The following is a 21,134-nucleotide window of genomic DNA, read 5'->3' on the forward strand; positions in this document are numbered from 1 at the left end:
GATAGATAGATAGATAGATAGACAGACAGACAGACAGACAGACAGACAGACAGACAGACAGACAGATAGATAGATAGATAGATAGATAGATAGATAGATAGATAGATAGATAGATTAATAGATAGTGCTAAATATGATTTCCAAATGTATCTGCAGTTTTAATTGTCCATTTATTTTTCACTATAATATTTGGACATTTCATTTGAAAGCATTAATACTTTTGCAACTGCCACCTGTTATGCCATACAGGATACGTAACAAAAGCTCATTGTTCTATTCCAACGTTCTGTTGCTTATTCAGCTTTTTGTTACATCACCTATAAAACCACCAGTTCAGGGAGTTTCCCAGACAAGTTAAATCACATCTCTCTCTTTCCTGTTTAGTAAAAAAGGAAAAAATTCCAAAAGCACCTTAACTTTTTCAATGCTAAATAAAATCACTGTACCATGTAATTCACTCTAAATCATATTAGTATTTTAGCATCGTATTGACCCATAAAATGTATTCACTATTATTTTGTTATTGCAAGTCTAATAGTACAGCATTTAAGAAAAAAAGGAAAAATGAAAAATATATATATTTTAAGGATATGAAACTGCATTTTGCAGAGAATTAAATCTGCTTGGAATCAGACACCATTTGGGCTTTGCATTACATGCAAAAAAAAATTGAAATGTGCAGCACAAGCATAAAGACACAGACGATGGTGTTAATCCTGCTACAGTTTAAGTCTGCTGATTTTATTCTATAAATGACACAGCCAAAATTTTACTGCATAAACCTTGTTATCTATATTTACTGCATAAGCATTTATTTTTTAATTATCTTTTTTAAACAAATATGGCGTCTTGTTTTTTCCCTCTAAGGAAGAGGTCAGGATAAGGTGGGGTTTGGAGAGAGGGGGGCAAGAAATCCGGTGGAAAGAAGGATGGGCAGTATCCTTAGTAACATAAAGTCAGCTGATTTCTCTAGCCAATAGAAAAGAGCTCATCACTGCAGTAAGCAAAAATCAAATTTAGCTCAACAGCACACATCTGGTGTATGAAACGTGTAAGTGCAGGACAATAATTTATAATAACTTAAAATATATATGACATAAAACATCAAATAACAAAATATTTTGATGAATACCATTCAAAATACCTTTATAAACAGTGATATAAAAGACATCTTAATATATAGAACTACAGCTAAAACTAAAGAAATAAACAGGGATGGTACAGTATTGAATTAAAAGTTAGGTTATGTGTAACACACACATTTTAATTTAGCAAACTTTTAAAATTAAAAAATTGCATATATATATATATATATATATCTGTAATTATGTAATTTACAATAGGAATTGCATGAATATAATTTATTGATGCTTAGTATAAAGGCAGAATAAATATAATTGTAAACATTTAACAAAAAGTTTGCTTTGCATGTTTGCATCATTAAGACTTTACTATAAGAATACAAATTATTTAGTGTTATCTTTAAAAATGTAAGCATTATAACTATTTTAAGATAATTGAACATTTAATAAAATAAATATTTTAGCTTAAAATGTACTTGTTATAATAGCAAAGTCACTACATCCATAAAGTGAAACACAAAAAATATTTTTTATAGAAACTGAAAGAAACATATATTTGTTAGTTAGATGCTGCTTGATGTGTTTATTGTATGAAAGTAATTAGCATGCTGGCAATGTGAAAATGAATGCCTATTATTCCTTATGGTTTGTATTCCTACAGTAAATGATGTCTGGTGCAACCTCGCCATTTATTTTAAATGTCCCTTTTCCCTGACAAAAATACAGATAGGAGGAAGAGAAACAATAAACACATCTGCCATGGAATCCACATCCAACAATTTATGCTGGTTAAAAAAAAAATCTTCTGCATAAAAACCAATAAGAAAAGCCACTTCTCAAGTAGCCACACCAACAAAAATCACTAGTTGCACAAGGCTAGAAAGTAGAGACAAGACGCAGACCTGCCATGAAATTATTCTAGTGTCTATATACTTTAAAAACTATGTTTTGTGCAAAAAAATGCTGGGGCCAGCCCCTTCCCAAATAGTAACACCAACCAAACACTGCAATTCCACATGGCTGTGAGGGAAAAACCCAGCAAGCTACAGATATGTGCTGGAATCCACATCCAATTCTGTTAAAAAAAAAAGTGTGTTCTGGTCAAAAAAGAAAAAAAGGCCCAGAAAACCAACTTCCCTAGTAGCCACACTAACTAAATTCACCATGGCTAGGTAGGAGAGACACAACAAGCCACAAACCTGCCAGGAAATCTGTCCTAGTCGAAAAAGATCTGTCATGGAATCCATGTCCAAGTACCCATTTCTGTCTCAAAATGTTTTGCACAAAAAAGGCCTAGATTCAAACGACTGATACCCAGTTTTTGGGAAAAAATGGCAATACCCACTCCACAAATGTGGCTGCAGGAAGTAGACCATGTTCTCTCCTTGGAAAAACTCCATTATAGCTTTCAGGGTAAATCAGACTTTATCTTAGACATCATATTTATATGGGGAAAAAAAAATTAATAGAATAACCCGAAATGTATGTATAAAGCAAACCAGTCAAAAGACCTGACCAACCCCCCTCCCCCCCCCCCAGTTTATTCCCCCCCCTTACATCTCTAGTCTTCACTGAACCATATCCTCCTCAGTTATAGTCATATAATCATACTAATTATATTTAGTAGAATGCCTGTAAACCATATAATCAGAATATGACTGATACTCATATTTTTCTGTATAACTCATTTGTAGTCTGTATATCTGTTATTTTTGCTTTGTTATTTTTGGAAATAACATAATAAAAATATTTAAATTTAAAAAGGCCCAGTTTGAGACTTCCGGTGGGCGGGCAGGGAACAAGCAGCTCATCTCAGAGCTCCGTCTCTTGTCTAAAGATTTTCCCCAAATTTCTTGAGTTTTCCCTACAAAATCAAGCCCCGAGTCTATGGGTCAGTGACAGTTTCGTGTCGGGACCTTTTGAGACTGGAGAGTTACATCTTTCTCCCCCACGGAAGACAAGCAAAGCACTGGGCCAGGTGCAGAGACTTATGAAGATAGCCGCCGTCGGCCATATTGGAGCGCAAGTGGAGTAGGACACCCTGACAGCGGCGGACAAACTACTCACCCTGAGCGACAGGAAGTTTGAGGGAAGCTGCGGCTGAGGAGGAACTGAAGGCCCCGTTCCCACGCCCTAACCTGCCCGCACTGTCATCTGCCTAAGGGACGAGGCGGTGAGTCTCACCGGGAACACGCCACGTGGGAGTGTAAACAGAGCAAGCGACACAGCCTGACAGCACAGCAAACAGTGGCGTGCAGGCATCACTCTGGTTTGAGCGAACTCTGGGCAGGGTGAGGGGACGAAGATCCTACAGAGGTCTGGAGCACAGCTTGAGGAGAGGAGCTGTGTACACGGTGGCGCCATCTTTGTTTGCAGCGCCCGCACTGCCTCACACAGACTGAAGAAGAGCCGGTGGAGCGGGTAAGATTCAAAGCAGCCCCGCTGCACTGCACATCATACACGCTCAATACTTGTGGCCCTGCCTGAGAGTACTTTGTGCCCGTTGCTCCTAGGAACATTGCCTACACTTAAGCCCTCAATAATTGACTATACATATAGGCCTGCTGGAGCAGAGGCTGTAAGGGACCTGGGCTGAGAGACACTGCCTTTCCTTTATAGAGGTGAGGAGGGAAATACACAATACAACCGAATTAAACAGCATAGAACTCCTGGGGGGTCGCATAAGGCACTTTGACTGCTTGATCCAAATGCCCCCACACGGTATACAGGGACTAAGTGACCTGCAAGCAAGTGACCGCATGTGAAGCTGGGTCACCACTCCTTTTTTTTCTGTTTGGCGGTGAAAAGCATAAGAGAACTGTTACATATGCTCTGTGAATCTCAATACAAGTATTTATTCTGCCCTTCATTTATTGCTAACTGTGTATGTGTGCAGCATTTTTTTTTGTTTCTATATATACAGTATTGTAATTCTTGGGTTTGCAATTCAGTGAGATTTACTGTGTACATTCTGTAAAAACTGACATAACACAAAATGCGGCCATTACAGTGTAGATACAGTGATGATACTAAATTCTGGGAGCTGCTGTAACATCTAGCTGATGGGCTCAGAGATTGTAGACATTAAACTACTAGTTCTTACAATAGACCGCTCTGGCCTTTATATTAGAGAAGGCTTACAGACAACAAATTAACGTTAGAGGCGCAATCCCTTCTCATATTTGGCGCTCTCTCTCAGATGTGTATGTAATTTTTACACCCCTTCTTTATATGGATAAATTCTTAGAGACCCCAAAAATGTCTAGTAGAGGCAAAACGGGTGACAGAAAACAGAAAAACTCTGCAGAAAGCACCTCTGCCCATACACCTAAAAAGAGTGACACCCCGCCTGAGTCCACGGAGTCCCAGACCATAGTGCAACAACTAACTTCACTCTTTATGCCTAAAATGGACAGTATTCAAAAAGGTGTGGATACTCTGGCAGGGGAAGTTAAGCAGATAACAGCCCGTTTCAATGAGGTTGAAGAGAGTCTCAGAATTAGAAGACTTCAACGTTTCACACACAAAAAAAGTTGAAGATCTGACACACCAGAACCAAATCTTGTATCAGCGCCTGGAGGACCTAGAAAATAGGTCCAGGTGGAATAATGTTCGCCTTCTGGGCCTCCCAGAAAATATAAAACCATCTGACATAATACATTTCATTGAACATGACTTAGCATCTCTATTAGGTATTGCAACAGGCACCATGAGGGGTAGCGTTGAAAGAGCACATAGGATAGGTCCTGAAAGGCAGAATCCTAGAGAGGGCCAGCCCCCCAGGCAAATAATGATAAAATTCCTACACTTTCAGGTAAAGGTGCAGGTGCTACGAGCATACCGTAGACTCCCCTCCTTGATGTATGAAAATTCCAAACTCCTGCTCTTTCAGGATTACTCCGCAGAGTTGATGCGGAAAAGGAGGGAATTCTCTGCGATATGTTCGTCTCTAAACAAAGAGGGCAGGAAAGTTTATCTCCTATACCCAGCGAGACTTAAGCTGATAACAGACACCGGCCCCAGGTTCTTTGATTCGCCCGCGGAAGCAAAGGCATTTCTGGGGGAGAATCATAGGCGACCTGGTAACTCCCGTAGAGAAGCAATGCAGGTAGACCCTGACTGAGAAATGATCTAAGTGGTGAGACGGTAAAGGTCACAGCTACAGTTGTCATGGGTTATTTCACAATTCTATTATGTTTTATCACTGTTACTGGGTGTATTGCTCTGGGTGATACTCAGGCGCGCGCTGGGGTGGTGAGCTCCTTGAGAGCCTTACCCTCTAGCGAGGTGCTGGTGTCGCCATCACAGCAATGCCCTGAATTGGGAGATCTGTGGATTACAGGGTTACTGACGATTCGGGTGCCTGTGTCACCTGAGCAACTGCTTTTAAGTAACTTACCGTTTCTGGTGCCTGTTAATATGAGAGCGGGATTGAATATATGGAAAGCTCTTGGCACTTGTTGTAAAGTGATATGGGACGATGTATTGTTAAGAGTTGTATATGCTTTAGTGCAACTGTCATACTTACTCCTGACACTTGTTCTCATGCAAACCTGGCGGGTGGTATACTGCAGATGCACTGACCGAGCCCCGGGCTGCCACATAATCCATGATAGGATATATGGTCCTTTAATCTTGCTCCCACTTCTGCAGGAGACAGTGGGTGTTCCCGCTGTGTGGAGGATGGGGCGGCCCGGGTACCTCGCTGACACCTGTATCAGATGTTATTTGCCAAGACTGCCAAACTGTTCGAATTTTTACTTGTTGTTATTGTTATTGTTGTTCTGTTCGTATGCTGTGGTTTCTAATACTCTTTCTTACCATGGGGAATGGCAGGCCACGGTCCTTGGAGACTGTGTTTTTATTCAATCTGGACTTCTTATTTTTCCCTCTCAAAATTTTTTACCCCGGATTCGGTGGAAATCCGCGAGATCTCAAACCTGTACTATAGACCATTGGACCAGTGATGCGCTGCATCAACATCCTTTAAAATTCTTTTTTCTTCTTTTTCAACATCTGGATGGACTTAATTCACCAATGGCTAGACTAGTGCAGACGATCCTCCCCACTGATGGGGCAAATGCTGGGGTTTTTTTTTCCCTCTCTCTGGGCCCTCTCCCTCCTCCCCCCCCCCGTGTTTTGCAGACACAATTCCGAAAACACGTGACTCGGAAGGGAGCTATAGATGGTAGTTAGGTGTATATCCTGGAATGTGGGTGGGATACACTCGCCCATTAAGAGAAAAACTATACTCACGCACTTACGTAGGATACACACTGATGTGGCTCTGTTGCAGGAGACGCACCTGACCGATACGGAACATGAGAAGCTAAAAATGGACTGGGTAGGTAACATTGCCTATGTTTCACACACTAGCTCTAGTAGAGGACTGATCATCCTTTTTGGGAAAAAATCTGGCGTGGACATCCTCAGAACCCATAAGGACCCAGAAGGTCGGTACCTAATAGTCCAAATTAAGCTGGGCGTGCAGCGCTATACTTTGTGTAATTTGTATGCCCCCAACCAAAAAAGCGCAGGCTTTTGGGCCCAACTAACTAGGGTACTAACGCCATACTTAGATACTAAGATTATACTGGGGGGGGACTTTAACCTTGCGCCTGATCAAATATGTGATAGGATGCGAGCCCCGGGTCTCCCTCCAGAAGGTGCTCGGCCTAAATACTTGGGGTGATTTGAGAAGAAGATTTTCTCTAACCTAGAAAAAGAGCTGGGGTTGTGTGATATCTGGCGACTGCGACATCCAGAGGGCAGAGACTACTCCTGTATCTCTAAAGTCAAGGCGTCCTTGTCAAGGATAGACCTTTTTATGATATCTGAGTCGGTTATATCGCTGGTCCAACAGGCCAAGATACATGATATCCTAGTATCTGACCATGCACCGGTTGAGCTTGCGCTCTGCTCCCGCAGGGGTCCTGCCAATAGAAACACATTGAGATTTCCAAACTATTTAATAAACTCTGTGCCTTTCAAACAGTTCTTGGTGCACTCCTGGAATGATTTCTACAATTACAACCTGGCTCATGTTGACAATCCCCAACTTATGTGGGAAACAGCTAAGGTGGTGTTGGCAGGTAATATCATCTCATATCTGGCTGACCTTCGGCGTAAAACCCAGCTTCGATATTTCACACTGGAAAAAAATCTGGTTTTGGCCTATAGTAGCTACTGTAAAACCAAAACTAGAGAGCTGTATGACGAGTATGTCGCCGCTAAAGAAAGTTTGGATACATTTGTGTCTCAACAGGCAGCGGCAGGGTTGATCAAAACTGCAACCAAATTTTATAGATTTGGGAACCGATCTGGGAAGCTATTGGCCTCTCTAACCAAAGCTTGCACAGCAAAAAAGGATGTAGCCTCTTGCGGTATAGAGGAAGGGTGCATACCACACCTATGGATATTGCCAGAGGTTTTGCAGAGTATTATGCAGAGCTATATACAAGCAACCGGGGTGCATGCCTGAGGTGCATAACTCCTTTTGGTCTACTGTGAACCTTCCGCAGCTTAGACAGGACCAGACAGATCAGCTGAACTCCCCCATTACGGCGGAGGAAGTCGATAGAGCAATACAAGGCATGGCTCTGGGTAAGACACCAGGACCGGATGGTCTGCCGGTGGAATTCTACCGGTTATTACAACCCAATATAGCAGCAACTCTGCTGGAGATGTTTAATGGATACTTCCAGAATGAACTCCTACCCTCGCCGACTTTTTCGGCGACACATATTACGCTCATCCCTAAGCCGGGAAAGGACCACTCTCTGCCTGAATCGTATCGACCCATCTCGCTACTGAACGCTGACTATAAGATATTTATGGCAGTGTTGGCGGCCCGATTAAAGATCTTATTACCATCCCTTCTGCACCCAGACCAAACCGGTTTTGTATACCAGCGATCATCGGTGGTTAACTTGCGAAGAGTCATGCAGGTCATTGATTTTTGCTGGAGGAGAAGTGAGGGTCGGTATCGGGATGATGTCTCGGAGGCCTTCCTGCTGTCCCTAGATGCAGAGAAGGCCTTCGATAGAGTTGAGTGGGAACATCTAAACAATACCTTAATGCGCTACAATGTGGTGGGAAACTTTGCGCAGACTATTCGGAACATATACTCGAGGCCAGTGGCCAGAGTTCTGACTAATGGTCTGTTCTCCCTAGACATTATCCTGCAGCGAGGCACGAGACAGGGGTGTCCCTTGTCTCCTCTGCTTTTCGACTTGGCATTGGAGCCTCTGGCCATTAAATTACGGCAGAGCTTCCCGGGCGTCAAAGTACACGGCAGTCCACAGCAGTTAGCCTTGTACGCTGACGACATGCTGCTATTTGTTGAGGACCCGGCCGAGCATGTCCCTAAGATCCTTTGGATCATTCAAAACTTCGGTAGCTTTTCCGGCTATAAGATCAACACAGGAAAATCGGAAATACTGTGGCTTAACAAGCACTCAGCCAGCAGAGGGACCTACCCCTTTACTGAAGTTGGGAACGGATTAACCTATCTAGGAATCCAACTGCATAGAAACCAACACCACTTAAATGATCTTTCAAGTCATTGTGCCAACCTATGTAAACAATTACAGCAGTGGAGCTCACTGCCATTATCAATCATGGGATGAATCAGTCTCGTCAAAATGGTCACGCTGCCGAGGTTGCTCTACCCCATGCTTATGCTGCCTTTCCTACTGAACAAGAGAGATCTGAACTCCTTGAATATGGCAGTCAAAAAATGTGTGTTGAAAGAGGGGAAACCTCGCATAGCTGCTGCACACCTGCAGCAAGCGTACAACTCAGGGGGCTTAGGCCTGCCAAATTTCAGAATGTATAACTGGGCGGCTCTGATCAGGGTGGTCCTTGACTGGCAGCTGGGTACTTCCCACTTCTGTGATATTGAATTAGAAAATGCTGCACTGAAACCTATAGACCTAACATACCTGCCTCATCTAAAGGCAGTTGACACACCCCCACACATTAAGTCCTCTATAAGGGACCACTAGCAGCCTGGCGTATGGCTCATAGATACTTGGGGTCCCAATCCCCCTCCGCCAAACTATTGCCCATAGTGGGCAATCTCGACTTCTCAGCAGGCACAGACACCCTGCCCTTCCGTCAATGGAGGGATAGGAGAATAAAGACAATTGTAGATTTATTGAACCCCCTGACACACTCGGTTAAGACCTTTGCGGACTTGAGAACAAGTTATGATATCCCCAACACGCAATTCTATGCTTATCTCCAAATACGCCATTATATTGACGATCTTAAACAAAAAGACCCACACTTCTGGAGCACCCCAGTGTTTGCTATTACACAAACTTTATTTAAATTGGGGAATTTCTCGATGTCCAGTATATATAAGACATTGATGCATAAGTCAATGACTGCCTGCCAGAGCATCACCTTAGATAAGTGGAAGGCAAGGGGAGTGAATGATATCACCAACATAGACATCCAGAAAAGTCTGGAGCTAACTAAGAAGGCAACACTCAGCATGCCCCTACGTGAATCGCAGAATGTTACATTTTGATTACATCACTCCTAACAGGATCTCCAAATGGAACCCACACCTGCCAAACAGATGTGGCAAGTGTGGAGCCGCGGCCCTCTGGTGAGACAGTTTTGGGCCAGATTGCAATACTGGCTTAAAGGCTTATTGGACATCTCAGTTGATCTACAACTAGATCAGATATGCTTTTTTAGATGGCGCGACAGTCCTCACAAATACCACACACTGCTGACATTGACGACGCTGCTTGCCAGACACTGCATACTATGCTTATGGACAGTTAGAAAGCCACCAACTATGGGGCAATTTAAACGCAAGCTATTTAAACATTTATTCATAGAGCAGTTTGACGTCAGATTGGAGACAGACCATAGACTAAGACCCTTTCTAACAAAATGGGGACCTTTTTTGAAAAAACAGACTCCCACAATACAAAGACAGATACTCGGCCCATTCTCCCAAACGGAAACTCTCCTAGAGGCATCCCTAAGAGGAGAATGGACAGCACTATATGATAAAGACGCGGCAGCAGTGGATGACAGACAGGGTGAGATCCTAATTTCACAAATATTGTAGACCGGAAAACTAAGACCCAAACCAGGGGACGGGTGGGGAGAGGGAGACCCTTAGAATTTTTTTTTATTTTTTTTATTTTTCCCCCAATTCTGGGGAGTCCTGCCAAACCCCAAGATACACTTGGAACCACCCGAGGGTGAGGTTACATGTTAAGGTAATGTGTTAAGTTATAAATGTATAAAAATAAGAGAGTTAAGGGAGAAGGGAACGACAGAACTCTGATAACTATCAATCTCTAATCTCTAATCAGATGTAAGATACAAGAGACTCAAAGTAACACTGTCAAATTAGATTCTAATTAAGGATACCAACGTCTATGTGATGCATTTGATATGTTATTTGTATATCTATAGGCAAATTGTAACTGTTTCTGATCTCCTTTTCTCTTCAATAAAAAGAATTAAAAAAAAAAAAAAAAGGCCCAGTTTGCCCATTTCTCAACTAGCCAGTGCAGGCTAGAAGGAAGTCAACCAGATACAGATCTACCACAGAATCCATGTCCAAGTGTCTGTCAAAACAAATGTTTTACATCACAAATATCCAAGACTCACATTTTCCAAATAGCCACACCAACCAAATTCACCCTATCAACAGGGCTAGAAGAAAGGCAACATGCCACAGACCTGCCACAAAATCTTTATCCAATTGTTCATTCCGGTCAAAAAAAGGTTTTACATAAAAAAAGCCCAGAACAGCTCTTCTTTTGTATCCAACCAAATGTACCCACTCCGCAAAACTAGGAGGGAGACACACAGGGAGTCACTGATCTTCCATTAAATCCATGCCCAAGTGTCTGTTCTGATCAAAAAGTGTTTGTGCAAAAAAAGCCTAAAATACCTACTTCTCAAGTAGCCACACAAACTAAATCCCCTCATTCTACATGGCTAGAAGTGTAAAAAGAAACCATGAAACTACCATGGAATTAACATCCAGGTATTTGTTCTGGTAAAAAAAAAATATTTTGCATTAAAAAGGACCAGTACACCCGCTTCCCAAGTAGCAACACTATCTAAATTTACCAGTTCCATAAGGTTAGGAGGGAAAGAAACAACTAATCATGGATGTGTCACAAAATCCACATGTCCGTTCCATTCTAGAAAAATGTTTTGTGTAAAAACTACCGACACCAACCAAATACCGCCATTCCAAGGCTTGGAAAGAGAAACACAACAAGCCACAGATCTGTTACAGACTCAACATCCTTTGTGGGGGTTAAAAATATAGACTTGCATCGTTGCTAGCACTAAAGTTACATGCTCAAATGAATTAGAGCATGTTATTATTTCACTCGAATGGACCTTTCACGTAAGGGGGTAGATTTATTAAGCAGCGGATGCTACTTTTTACACGCAATGTCTCTACTCGCTCCTCGTTATATGATCGGGATAATTTACACCCCCTGCTAGTGGCCGATTGGCTGTGAATGTGCAGAGGGACGGCATTGCACAATCATTTCCCCAGCTAATTATGTCCGCCCACCAATTGATAAATTGGCCCCAAAGAGTGGTTCTAGACTCCCCAAAAACATATTACCACAATTATATCCTTTTCTGGTAGAGCAAAAGACATAAAAAAGTGGACTGCCCTACAACTTTATTTATATTGACACCTTTGCTATGAAGTCTCAGAGTTCTTTGCAAATCATGGTTTTTAACATATATAACAAACTTGTGGGGTTTTATAATTTATGTATATTTGTTAGTAAGAATTCTGCATAGTGTGTCTTGTGCAGTTACGTTTCTCACATATTAAGTCCATACTGTAATTATTGTTGCTGTTTTATTTATGGTCATGAACAGGGGAGAAACTACAGGGGGTGCAGAGGTCGCAATTGTGACTGGGCCCCCAAGGGTCTCCTTTTGCAGGCATGTAATCTGAGTCACATTTTTTTTCTGTGTTAAATGTAAAAAAAAAGAAAAAAAAAGATATGTATCAAATTCACATTTTTTTTTTGGGGGGGGGGGCTTCTTAGATTCTTGCACCTGGGCCCTGTGGTTTCTAGTTATGCCTCTGGTCATGAAAATTAACTGCATTTCTTTAAAAGCCCTTATACACATCAATATTCTAAACTGTAGATAAATATACAGTGATCAACAAATGCATTGAGAAACTGTCAAATAACGATCATTTTAAGAACTTGGGCCCCTTGATCAAAACCTAGCAGGGACAAATGTGAAAAACCTTGCTGACGCTAAGAGGGGAATTATCTAAAAAGAGGCTGTCCCTGCGAGTTGTAAGATGTATCTAAAAAATGTTATAGAGCTTGCTGGAAAGAAAAACTTTACTGGTGAAAGCAACTTTAATGACGGAGAGACAACATTTAAAAATGGAATACTGCAGCCGATACAAATCAGATTAATCTGCTTTCGGTGTATAGTATTTTGCCTCTATTTTGGTGTGTGTGTTTTTTTCTGTGAGGATAATAGGTGTTTTGTAGATTTTTACATAATCTCTCACCCTTTCACTTTGCAAGAAAAAAACAGTGAGCTCTGCAGGGGGACATGTTGAGAGAGTATCCAAGATCTGGAGGAGAAGTTTCAGATACGTTCATGGAACACCTCTAGAAAAATGTGGGGAAACTGATCTTTCAATAAAGAAAACAATACGCTTTGAATTCCATATTTATTAATATGAATTTCAGAGCATTTTTTGCATGTGCAGCTTTATTACAAATTCTACTGTGTGCCTGTCCTGTATAATTTAATTTAAATTGTAATTGTTCCATATAATACGATTTCTCATGAAAACGTAATTTCGATTTTTAAAGCAATTAAACGGCACAATTTTGGACATCATATTTATATTTCAATGTTTAATTTATTCATTTTATACTATTTGAAATTATGATTTTTTTGTGAGCCCTATTGTAATGTATGCATCGCCTTCACATACTTGTGATACACATTGTTCTCAAAATAAATGTAGCTGAGGCATGTCGTAGAAATAGGCATTTAAGGGGAGTTAGCGAGGCCTGCTAGTGGGAGTAGCCTGCACTTTGCTTTGGACACATCGACACAAGATCAATATGTTCCAAGCAGCAAAGTGCAGGTTGCTAGAGAATAAAGGGCAGGATTAGTAGTGTCAAGATTTCTTAAAATAATCTGGCCTTAAAGAGATATGAAACCCATCATTTTTCTTCACGATTCAGATAGAGCATGCAACTTTAAAAATCTTTCTAATTTAACTCTATTATCAATGTTTCTTCGGTCTTTTGGTATCGTTTGTTGAAATGCACGGACGTAAGCTTATGAGCCGGCCAGTTCTGAATAAAAAAAAAAGCTTAGATGCCTTTTTTTAAAACTAAAGATAGCAAGAGAACGAAGAAAAATTGAAAATAGGAGTAAAGTTGCTTAAAATTGCATGCTCTATCTGAATCACAAAAGAAAAAAATTGGGTTCAGTGTCCCTTTAATGATGTTGTAGTATTCAAGATTGTTGGTCCACAATACTTTGGTTTATTTTTATTTATTTATTTTGGGAGAGGGGGTGCACTTTACTTTGCATTTTTATAATGTAACTATTTATTTTAAGTTTATGTTTTTATTTTTCAAAAGAATTTACAAAAAAATCTTACACCTTTTTAATTTGTACACCAAGAATATTTTTTTTTTTGTTTAATAATCGCTGTATTTACATTTTACTTACTTAGTATTGTTTTTCTGCAATTCCTTTTCTGCTAAATAAGTTATTTTTTGCTGTAAAGCATTAGTTACTGTGTTGTGTCTTCACAACAGAATAAAGTGACGTAAAAGTCACAATTCAGACTTTGCAGATATAGGGCTAGCTTACAAGTAAAGCGCTAAATATCACTTTTGCGAAAGCAATATTTGCGCTCCACTGAGTAATACCAGCGCACGCTAATGTGTGCTGGTATTACAAGTTAAACGCAATGCGAATGCGAGCTCGTGTTCGCATTGCTAAGAAGCATTGAGCTCACAAGCACTGAGAACCTTGCGCAGTGAAGGGGGTAAATCGTGCAGAGATGGGCAGCATTTTTAAATATAAATGTATATGACTATATAAATATATATTTATGCATGTATATGCATGTTAACACATAAATATATATATGTATTATAGCATATACATATATATTTACTGGGAACACACAGTTCCCATAGACCACAATATAAAGGCACTTTTAAGTGATGTTTTTTTCTTAACACCCCAAACTGGCCACTTTTAACCCCATATAACTGCTTTTTGCAGTTATTTTATTAAAAAATAAAGATGCTACTATCTTTATTTTTTAATAAAATACTCAACACTGTAATTTGGAGATGTTTGGGGCACATTTATAAAATTAAGCAGAGAGCTGTTCTCTGGTTTATTTTTTAAGCGCTAATTGCTACCACAAGCTTGCAGTAGCAATAACCAGTAACTTGTAATAAATACTTGCTGGTATTTATCGCGAGCCCGCAAACAGGCAAATTTGTCCGTTTGCGGGTGCACAATAAATTAGTGCTCCACTTGTAATCTAGGCCATAGTATTACGTTTTAAGAGACTTTTTTATTTACTTCTATTAATTTACTTATATTATTAAACCGATGTTGTTCTTTTTGTATCCTTTATTGAAAATCAGACCTAAGAGCAGCATTATCTTACTGGGAGATAGCTGGTGATTGGTAGCTACACTTATATGACCTCTGTATTTGAGTAAATGGGTGGAAATCAATGGCACTACCTGTGGAATTCCCCTGTTTTAATAATTTTGTTATGCCAATAGACTAGTACAGCATTCTATATGTAAATCTATTATTTACACAGGTGGTAGATAGTGCTGCATACTGATAGCTAGTTATAACAATGATTCTGTGTAATAATATTCAAAATGATAGTGTACACATAAAGACACAGTCTACTAGAGAACTGTTATTGTTAAAAATATAGATAATCCCTTTATTACCCATTCCCCAGTTTTGCATAACCAACACTGTTATATTAATACACTTTTTACTTCTGTGATTACCTTGAATATAAGCCTCTGCAGACTGCCACCTTATTTCATTTGTTTTGATAGACTTGCATGTTAACCATTCAGTGCTGACTCCTAGGTAACTCCATGGGAATGAGCACAATGTTATTTATATGGCACACATGACCTAGCGCTATCTAGTTTAAAAAAAACTGTTAAAATGCACTGAGATAAGAGGTGGCATTGCTAAGAAATTAGCATATGAGCCTACCTAGGTTTAGCGTTCAACAAAGAATGCAAAGAGTACAAAGCAAATTTTCTGATCAAAGTAAATTGGATATTTATTTAAAATTGCATGCTCCATCTGAATCATTTATGTTTAATTTTGACTAGACTGTCCCTTTAATAGCACTCAATACTAATGTAACCAGAATAATTCTCTCATCCCTAAATAACAGTGTATTGTTGGTCCAGATTAGATCAATTTAAAATACATTTTTATTAGTAACAACATTAAAATATGGAAACATTATTTAAAATCAAAGTCTTGATTTGACAGGGCCTTGAGTGTATTATTGTATACCTGTCATTGTTTCAAAATCATAATACAAATTTACGTTATTAATCAGGATGTCAGACTGAGTACAATTTTATAATACAGAATTGGACTTTGTAAATATAATGTGTAAATCTTTTGTATTAATCACTTATGCGTGCTATGCTGAATACTGATAGGTGCACTGTCGCTTGGTCTATCTTTAATAGTGAAACAATGTTAAAGTCTGCTTGCACAAATGGTTAAGTGTCACGTTTTATAAGCATACATATTTTAGTTGAAATTGATACACAGTAATTTAGGGATTAGAGAATTAGTGTGCTTAAATTGGTATTAAATGCTATTAAAGTAACAGGAAAGTCCAAATTAAACTTGCAAGAATCAGATATAGAGAGAGTATAGAGTATATCATTTTAATACGCTTTTAAAATCACTTCTATTTTAAAATCTGCTTTGTTTTCTTGGTATCCATTGTTGAAAAAGAATACGCACATATCCTACAATTTTGGAAGCTAGCTGGTGATTGGTGCCTGCATACATTTGATTCCTGTGATTGGTAGTGCAATGCTGTTCCTTCAGTAAAGGATAACACGATAATGAAGCATATTTAATAATAAAAGTAAATTTGAAAGTTGTTAAAAATGGTATGCTCTATCCAAATCATGAATGAAATATTTGGTGTTTCCTGTCCCTTTAAGTATACACTATCATTCTAGTATCATTACAGAGAATCCTTGTTATAGCCTCAAGATGTGGTTAGCTAGATCTCAGTAGTGCATTGATAATCTGCAGCTGACTTGCAGGGGTTAAATACATAGACCTAGATTACAAGTCGCACAGCAAATCAGTTTGCGAAAACGGGTTGTGTTTGTTTTCGCATTTTTGGTTGCGCAGGTATTACAAGTTGCAAAATAAGTTAGTTTGCGAATGTGGTAAGCCGAGTAATGCAAACCGCAAAATCGTGTGCATGTTTACGTATTCCACATAGAAGTCAATGAAGAAGACAAAAAGAAAAAACACACAAAAACCCTAATCTGTTGAACAAAGCACATGACGTATTCTCCTTGAAAAATGCGCATGAAAATGCAAATATTTCATATTGTGAAAATGTTTTCGCAACGGAATATTTTCTATTTATTTCTAGATAAATATTTCTCTATATATGTGATTATTGTTAGATTGATATATTGATTTATTGCAAGATATGTATATGAATATACAGTATATATGTCTAGATATCTTGAGATCTATATGCGAATATCTATTTTAAAATCCCTGGGAGATATTGTTTATTGTGCATAAGATTGTAATGTAAAATATTTTCATTATCACCATAGTTAAACATATCTCTATATATACAGTATATAAATCCATGTTTCTCTATGTATGTGTATGTATGTCAATGTAAAATCCCTACCTCTGCTTTTTTTTCTAACACCCGAGATCGCATATCTTTGAGCCCTTATAACTTTTGTGTGCAATATTTTTTTAACATAATTTTTATTAGACAGTGTTAATATGAGTGTTAGTGTACTTTGTAATGTATTTTTGAAGTGGTTCATTAAACTTTTTTGTTGTGGAAAAGCATTAACTACAACTTTTTGAGTGCGGAAAGTATTGTTGCGTAAAAGGCACAATCACGATTTTTCACAACTTGCAATACCAGCACTTTGAAAATTGCTTGCGAAAAGACCATATCGTGTGCCGGAAATACATACCGCGTGACTTGTAATCTAGGTCATAGTTATATGCAAGCAATAAAGCAATAATAAAGGCCCTAACAAATTAGATCTTTTTTGTTTTGCTCATTATGTCCCTTAATAGGTTTAAATGTTCTAACTCACTAACACAATTAGTTGTATATTACAGTTGCAAGCAAAAGCTTGTGAACCCTTTGGAATTACCTGGGTTTCTGATTATAAAATGTGGTCCTATGAGGAACTTTGTTGTACTGATGGATCTTTTTTAGCAAATCTCACAGTGAGTGTAGACTTTTAGAGACTCATGCCCTTGGAGCCTGCATTCTACTTTTTGAACACCAGATGGTGCAGTGAACTATATAATTTACTTGCACAGTAAATTACTTAAAATTACACTATTTTATATTTTATTTTAAAATTTGACACAAGTGTTTGTGTTTTATTAGTTTAGTCAGATAATTAAGGAAGCTATTACATAATTCTATTATTAATAAATATTTAAATGTTGTTGAAATTATGCAGTAATAGACAGTAGGTTCTTCCTAGATCTCTGTATGAGTCACCCGTTACTTCTGCTTCTTAAGACATTAAACATTTTGAGATGGTAATATAAAATGATAAATCGCATATATAAAATGAAGTCTGCAATATGCTTTCATTATTTATTTTGCTTCCTTTTCTGAAGTTCTGAAATTGTGAGCTTTTCAGTTAGAAATGTAAGTGCAGACGACTGTTGTATTCCATGCAGCCATTGGCTGCACACTCTAGTGACCTATTTCTAACTGTCCCTAAAAGGCCACAGCAGAGAAGGTAACCTAAGTTACAACATGACAACTCCCATTGTTTTATAGACACTAAGGGGCATATTTATCAAAGTGTGAGCGGACATGATACGATGTAGCGTATCATGTCCGCTGCACATCGATAAATGCCGACAGCATACACTGTTGGCATTTATCATTGCACAAGCAGTTCAGCAGAACTACTTGTGCATAACCGCCCCCTTCAGATTTGTGGGCAATCGGCCGCTATCAGGAGTTGTCAATCAACCCGATCGAATTTGATCGGGTTGATTTCTGTCCGCCGCCTCAAAGCAGGCAGACAAGTTATGGAGCAGCGGTTACTCTTAATTTGTCGATATTTAAACAGCTAATGAAACTTTAAAAAATACATCTGCATGTTATTCTGTTATTCTGACTAATCTTTCCTTTGAATGCATTTTTCTATCTAGTATTTATCTAGTGTTTAATGTCCCTTTAAGAAATTATTTACCTGGAGGGGAAATGCAGGTTTAAGGGAGCTACATAGTCTTGAAGTTTAAGGTGATTTTGGTCTCCACTATTTAGAGTTTTAAAACAAGGTGACCCTCAGTGAATGTATCATGAATTCAATTTGTAATTCCAGGCATTTTACCATAATCAATATTGTGAAAGAATTAAAGGCACCATGGTCACAACCCCCCCCCCCCAAACACACAGACACACTCTAAATACCTTCCCCTCAAAGAGCATATCATCTGTATATATTTGTTGATCCACTAAAGGTCTGGCACAACGTTGTAGATACTTTAGTCTTATTTTATAGCAACAGAATATTTATAATTACACGGCACCATTTATTTCAAGCAATCATTTCATTGAAAAATTGTAGAATGTCCTCCTTTTGTCATGTAATAAATGGAAAAAACTAAAATTTTAGGTTCTTCCAGGATCTGCAAAATAGCCCTTCCTCTCCTAAGAGCAAACACTTTAAATGTCTTCAGGGAAGACATTATGTCCAAGATATTATTAGTATTACGTCAATATACAGTCTTTTTAACTGCAGCAGTAGAGAATATTCTAGATACCCTTTCTGATTGGTGGAGACCAACCTACATGAGAATACCACAAGGCTGTATAGCACAATCACAGAGAAACATATTCTACATGTGTTTAGAAACTCAGAATATATATGGAAACAGCAGTTCCGAGGTAGATAGTCAATTTGGAAGACTTATGGAATGTCATAGACTGATCTTCTTTTGTTTTGTTTGAGTGACATAAATCATGCATAGCAGAAACACAGAGACAACTGCATTGAGGGAGGAGGAGAGGAGATGCAATGAATTATTTTTATCATTATGTAATGTAATGTCTGTTTTTTATTTACAAAATATAGTGCTCCAAGATTATAGAATGTTCAGATATAATAATTCTTAAGCTCTTTAAAGGGCCATTATACACTAATTTTTTCTTTGCATAAATGTTTTGTAGATGATCTATTTATAAAGCCCATAAAGTTTGTTTTTTAAAAAATTTATAGTTTTGCTTATTTTTAAAGAACATTGCTCTGATTTTCAGACTCCTAACCAAGCCCCAAAGTTTTATTTGAATACTGTCAGCTACCTTCTCCAGCTTGCTCCTGTTAGTGTAAAGTGCATTTCCATATGCAAAAGAAGGGGGAGAGGGGGGTCTTATTTCCCAATTGCAGTGTGCTTTCCAGCTAACTTTTCAACAGAGCTAAACTGAAAGCTTCTAAGCACATTTTATACTGGATTTTATATCAGTATCTGTGCATCTTATTTCTTATAGTAGTGTCTATTACATGCAGTTATATGAAAATGAGTGTATACTGTCCCTTTAAGCAACTTACCAAATTATTTCTATGATCAAATTTACTTTGTTCTCTTTATTTTAGCAAGCAGGTAGGTATACAGACTTGGGAGTATGCACATCTCTGAGCACTAAATGGCATCAGTTTTGCATGAATGCTAAAACAATGTTATATATTGACAAAACACTGCTGTGATATGGTGCTGAAAAGCAATCTTGCAAAAACTGCTGTGATTCAGTTCTCCATACACTCTACGTACCTAGGTGTTCTCTTCAATATACAATGGTTTGAGAACAAATAAAATTTGATAACAGAAGTGCATCGAAAACTTTTATTTTTTAAAATTATATTTGAATCATGAAAGAAAAATTGTCCCTTTAAAATTGTCCCAAAAAGTACCAAAAAGTATCTATTTTTCTATTGTAAAATGAAGCAGCCATGGGAAGTGAGTTGAATAGAGGCATTCATTGGGCATAGCTGAAGTTTTCTTACTCGTCTCATTGTATTCTCTCAGCATGTTACACCTGCATGTCTTGCTGTTTTATCTTGACAAATGTAAGCTGGTTTGTCTCAATGCACACAAACAAATGCAAAACTAAAAGTGAGTGCAAGGTAAAGTACACTGAAAAGAGAACAATTTGATTTGTATGAACCTTAAAAAATTACAATCAGAGCACAGTGCTCCCTCTAACATTTTCTCTACTCACATTCAATATAGCTTCATAACTTCTATGGCTTTGAGGCAGCTCATCACTTGCAAGGGCTATCTATCTATCATCTATCTATCTGTCTTTCTAATCTATCTATCTATATTTTCAATCTATCGTCTATCATATCTATCATATCTATCTATTTATCTATCTATATATCTATATCTATCTGATCTATCATATATTGATCTAACTATCTATCATCTAACATATCTATCTATCTATCATCTGTCATCTATATATCTAATCTATCATTTATATTTCTATCTATCTATCCTTCTTTCTTTCTTTATTTCCCTTACAGACAGTATAACAAAAGCTAATCGTAGCACTCCCATGTTCTGTTGCTTATTCAGCATTTTCTTACATCACTAGGAAAAAAAAACACAACTTTAGGGAGTTTCCAGAACAAGTTTAATCTCATATCTCCTTTAACTAATTATTACAAAGAACAAATTAGAAAGAGCATTTTAACTATTTCAGTGCTA

The sequence above is a fragment of the Bombina bombina genome, chromosome 6, assembly GCF_027579735.1.
Source record: "Bombina bombina isolate aBomBom1 chromosome 6, aBomBom1.pri, whole genome shotgun sequence".
NCBI classification, from domain to species: domain Eukaryota; kingdom Metazoa; phylum Chordata; class Amphibia; order Anura; family Bombinatoridae; genus Bombina; species Bombina bombina.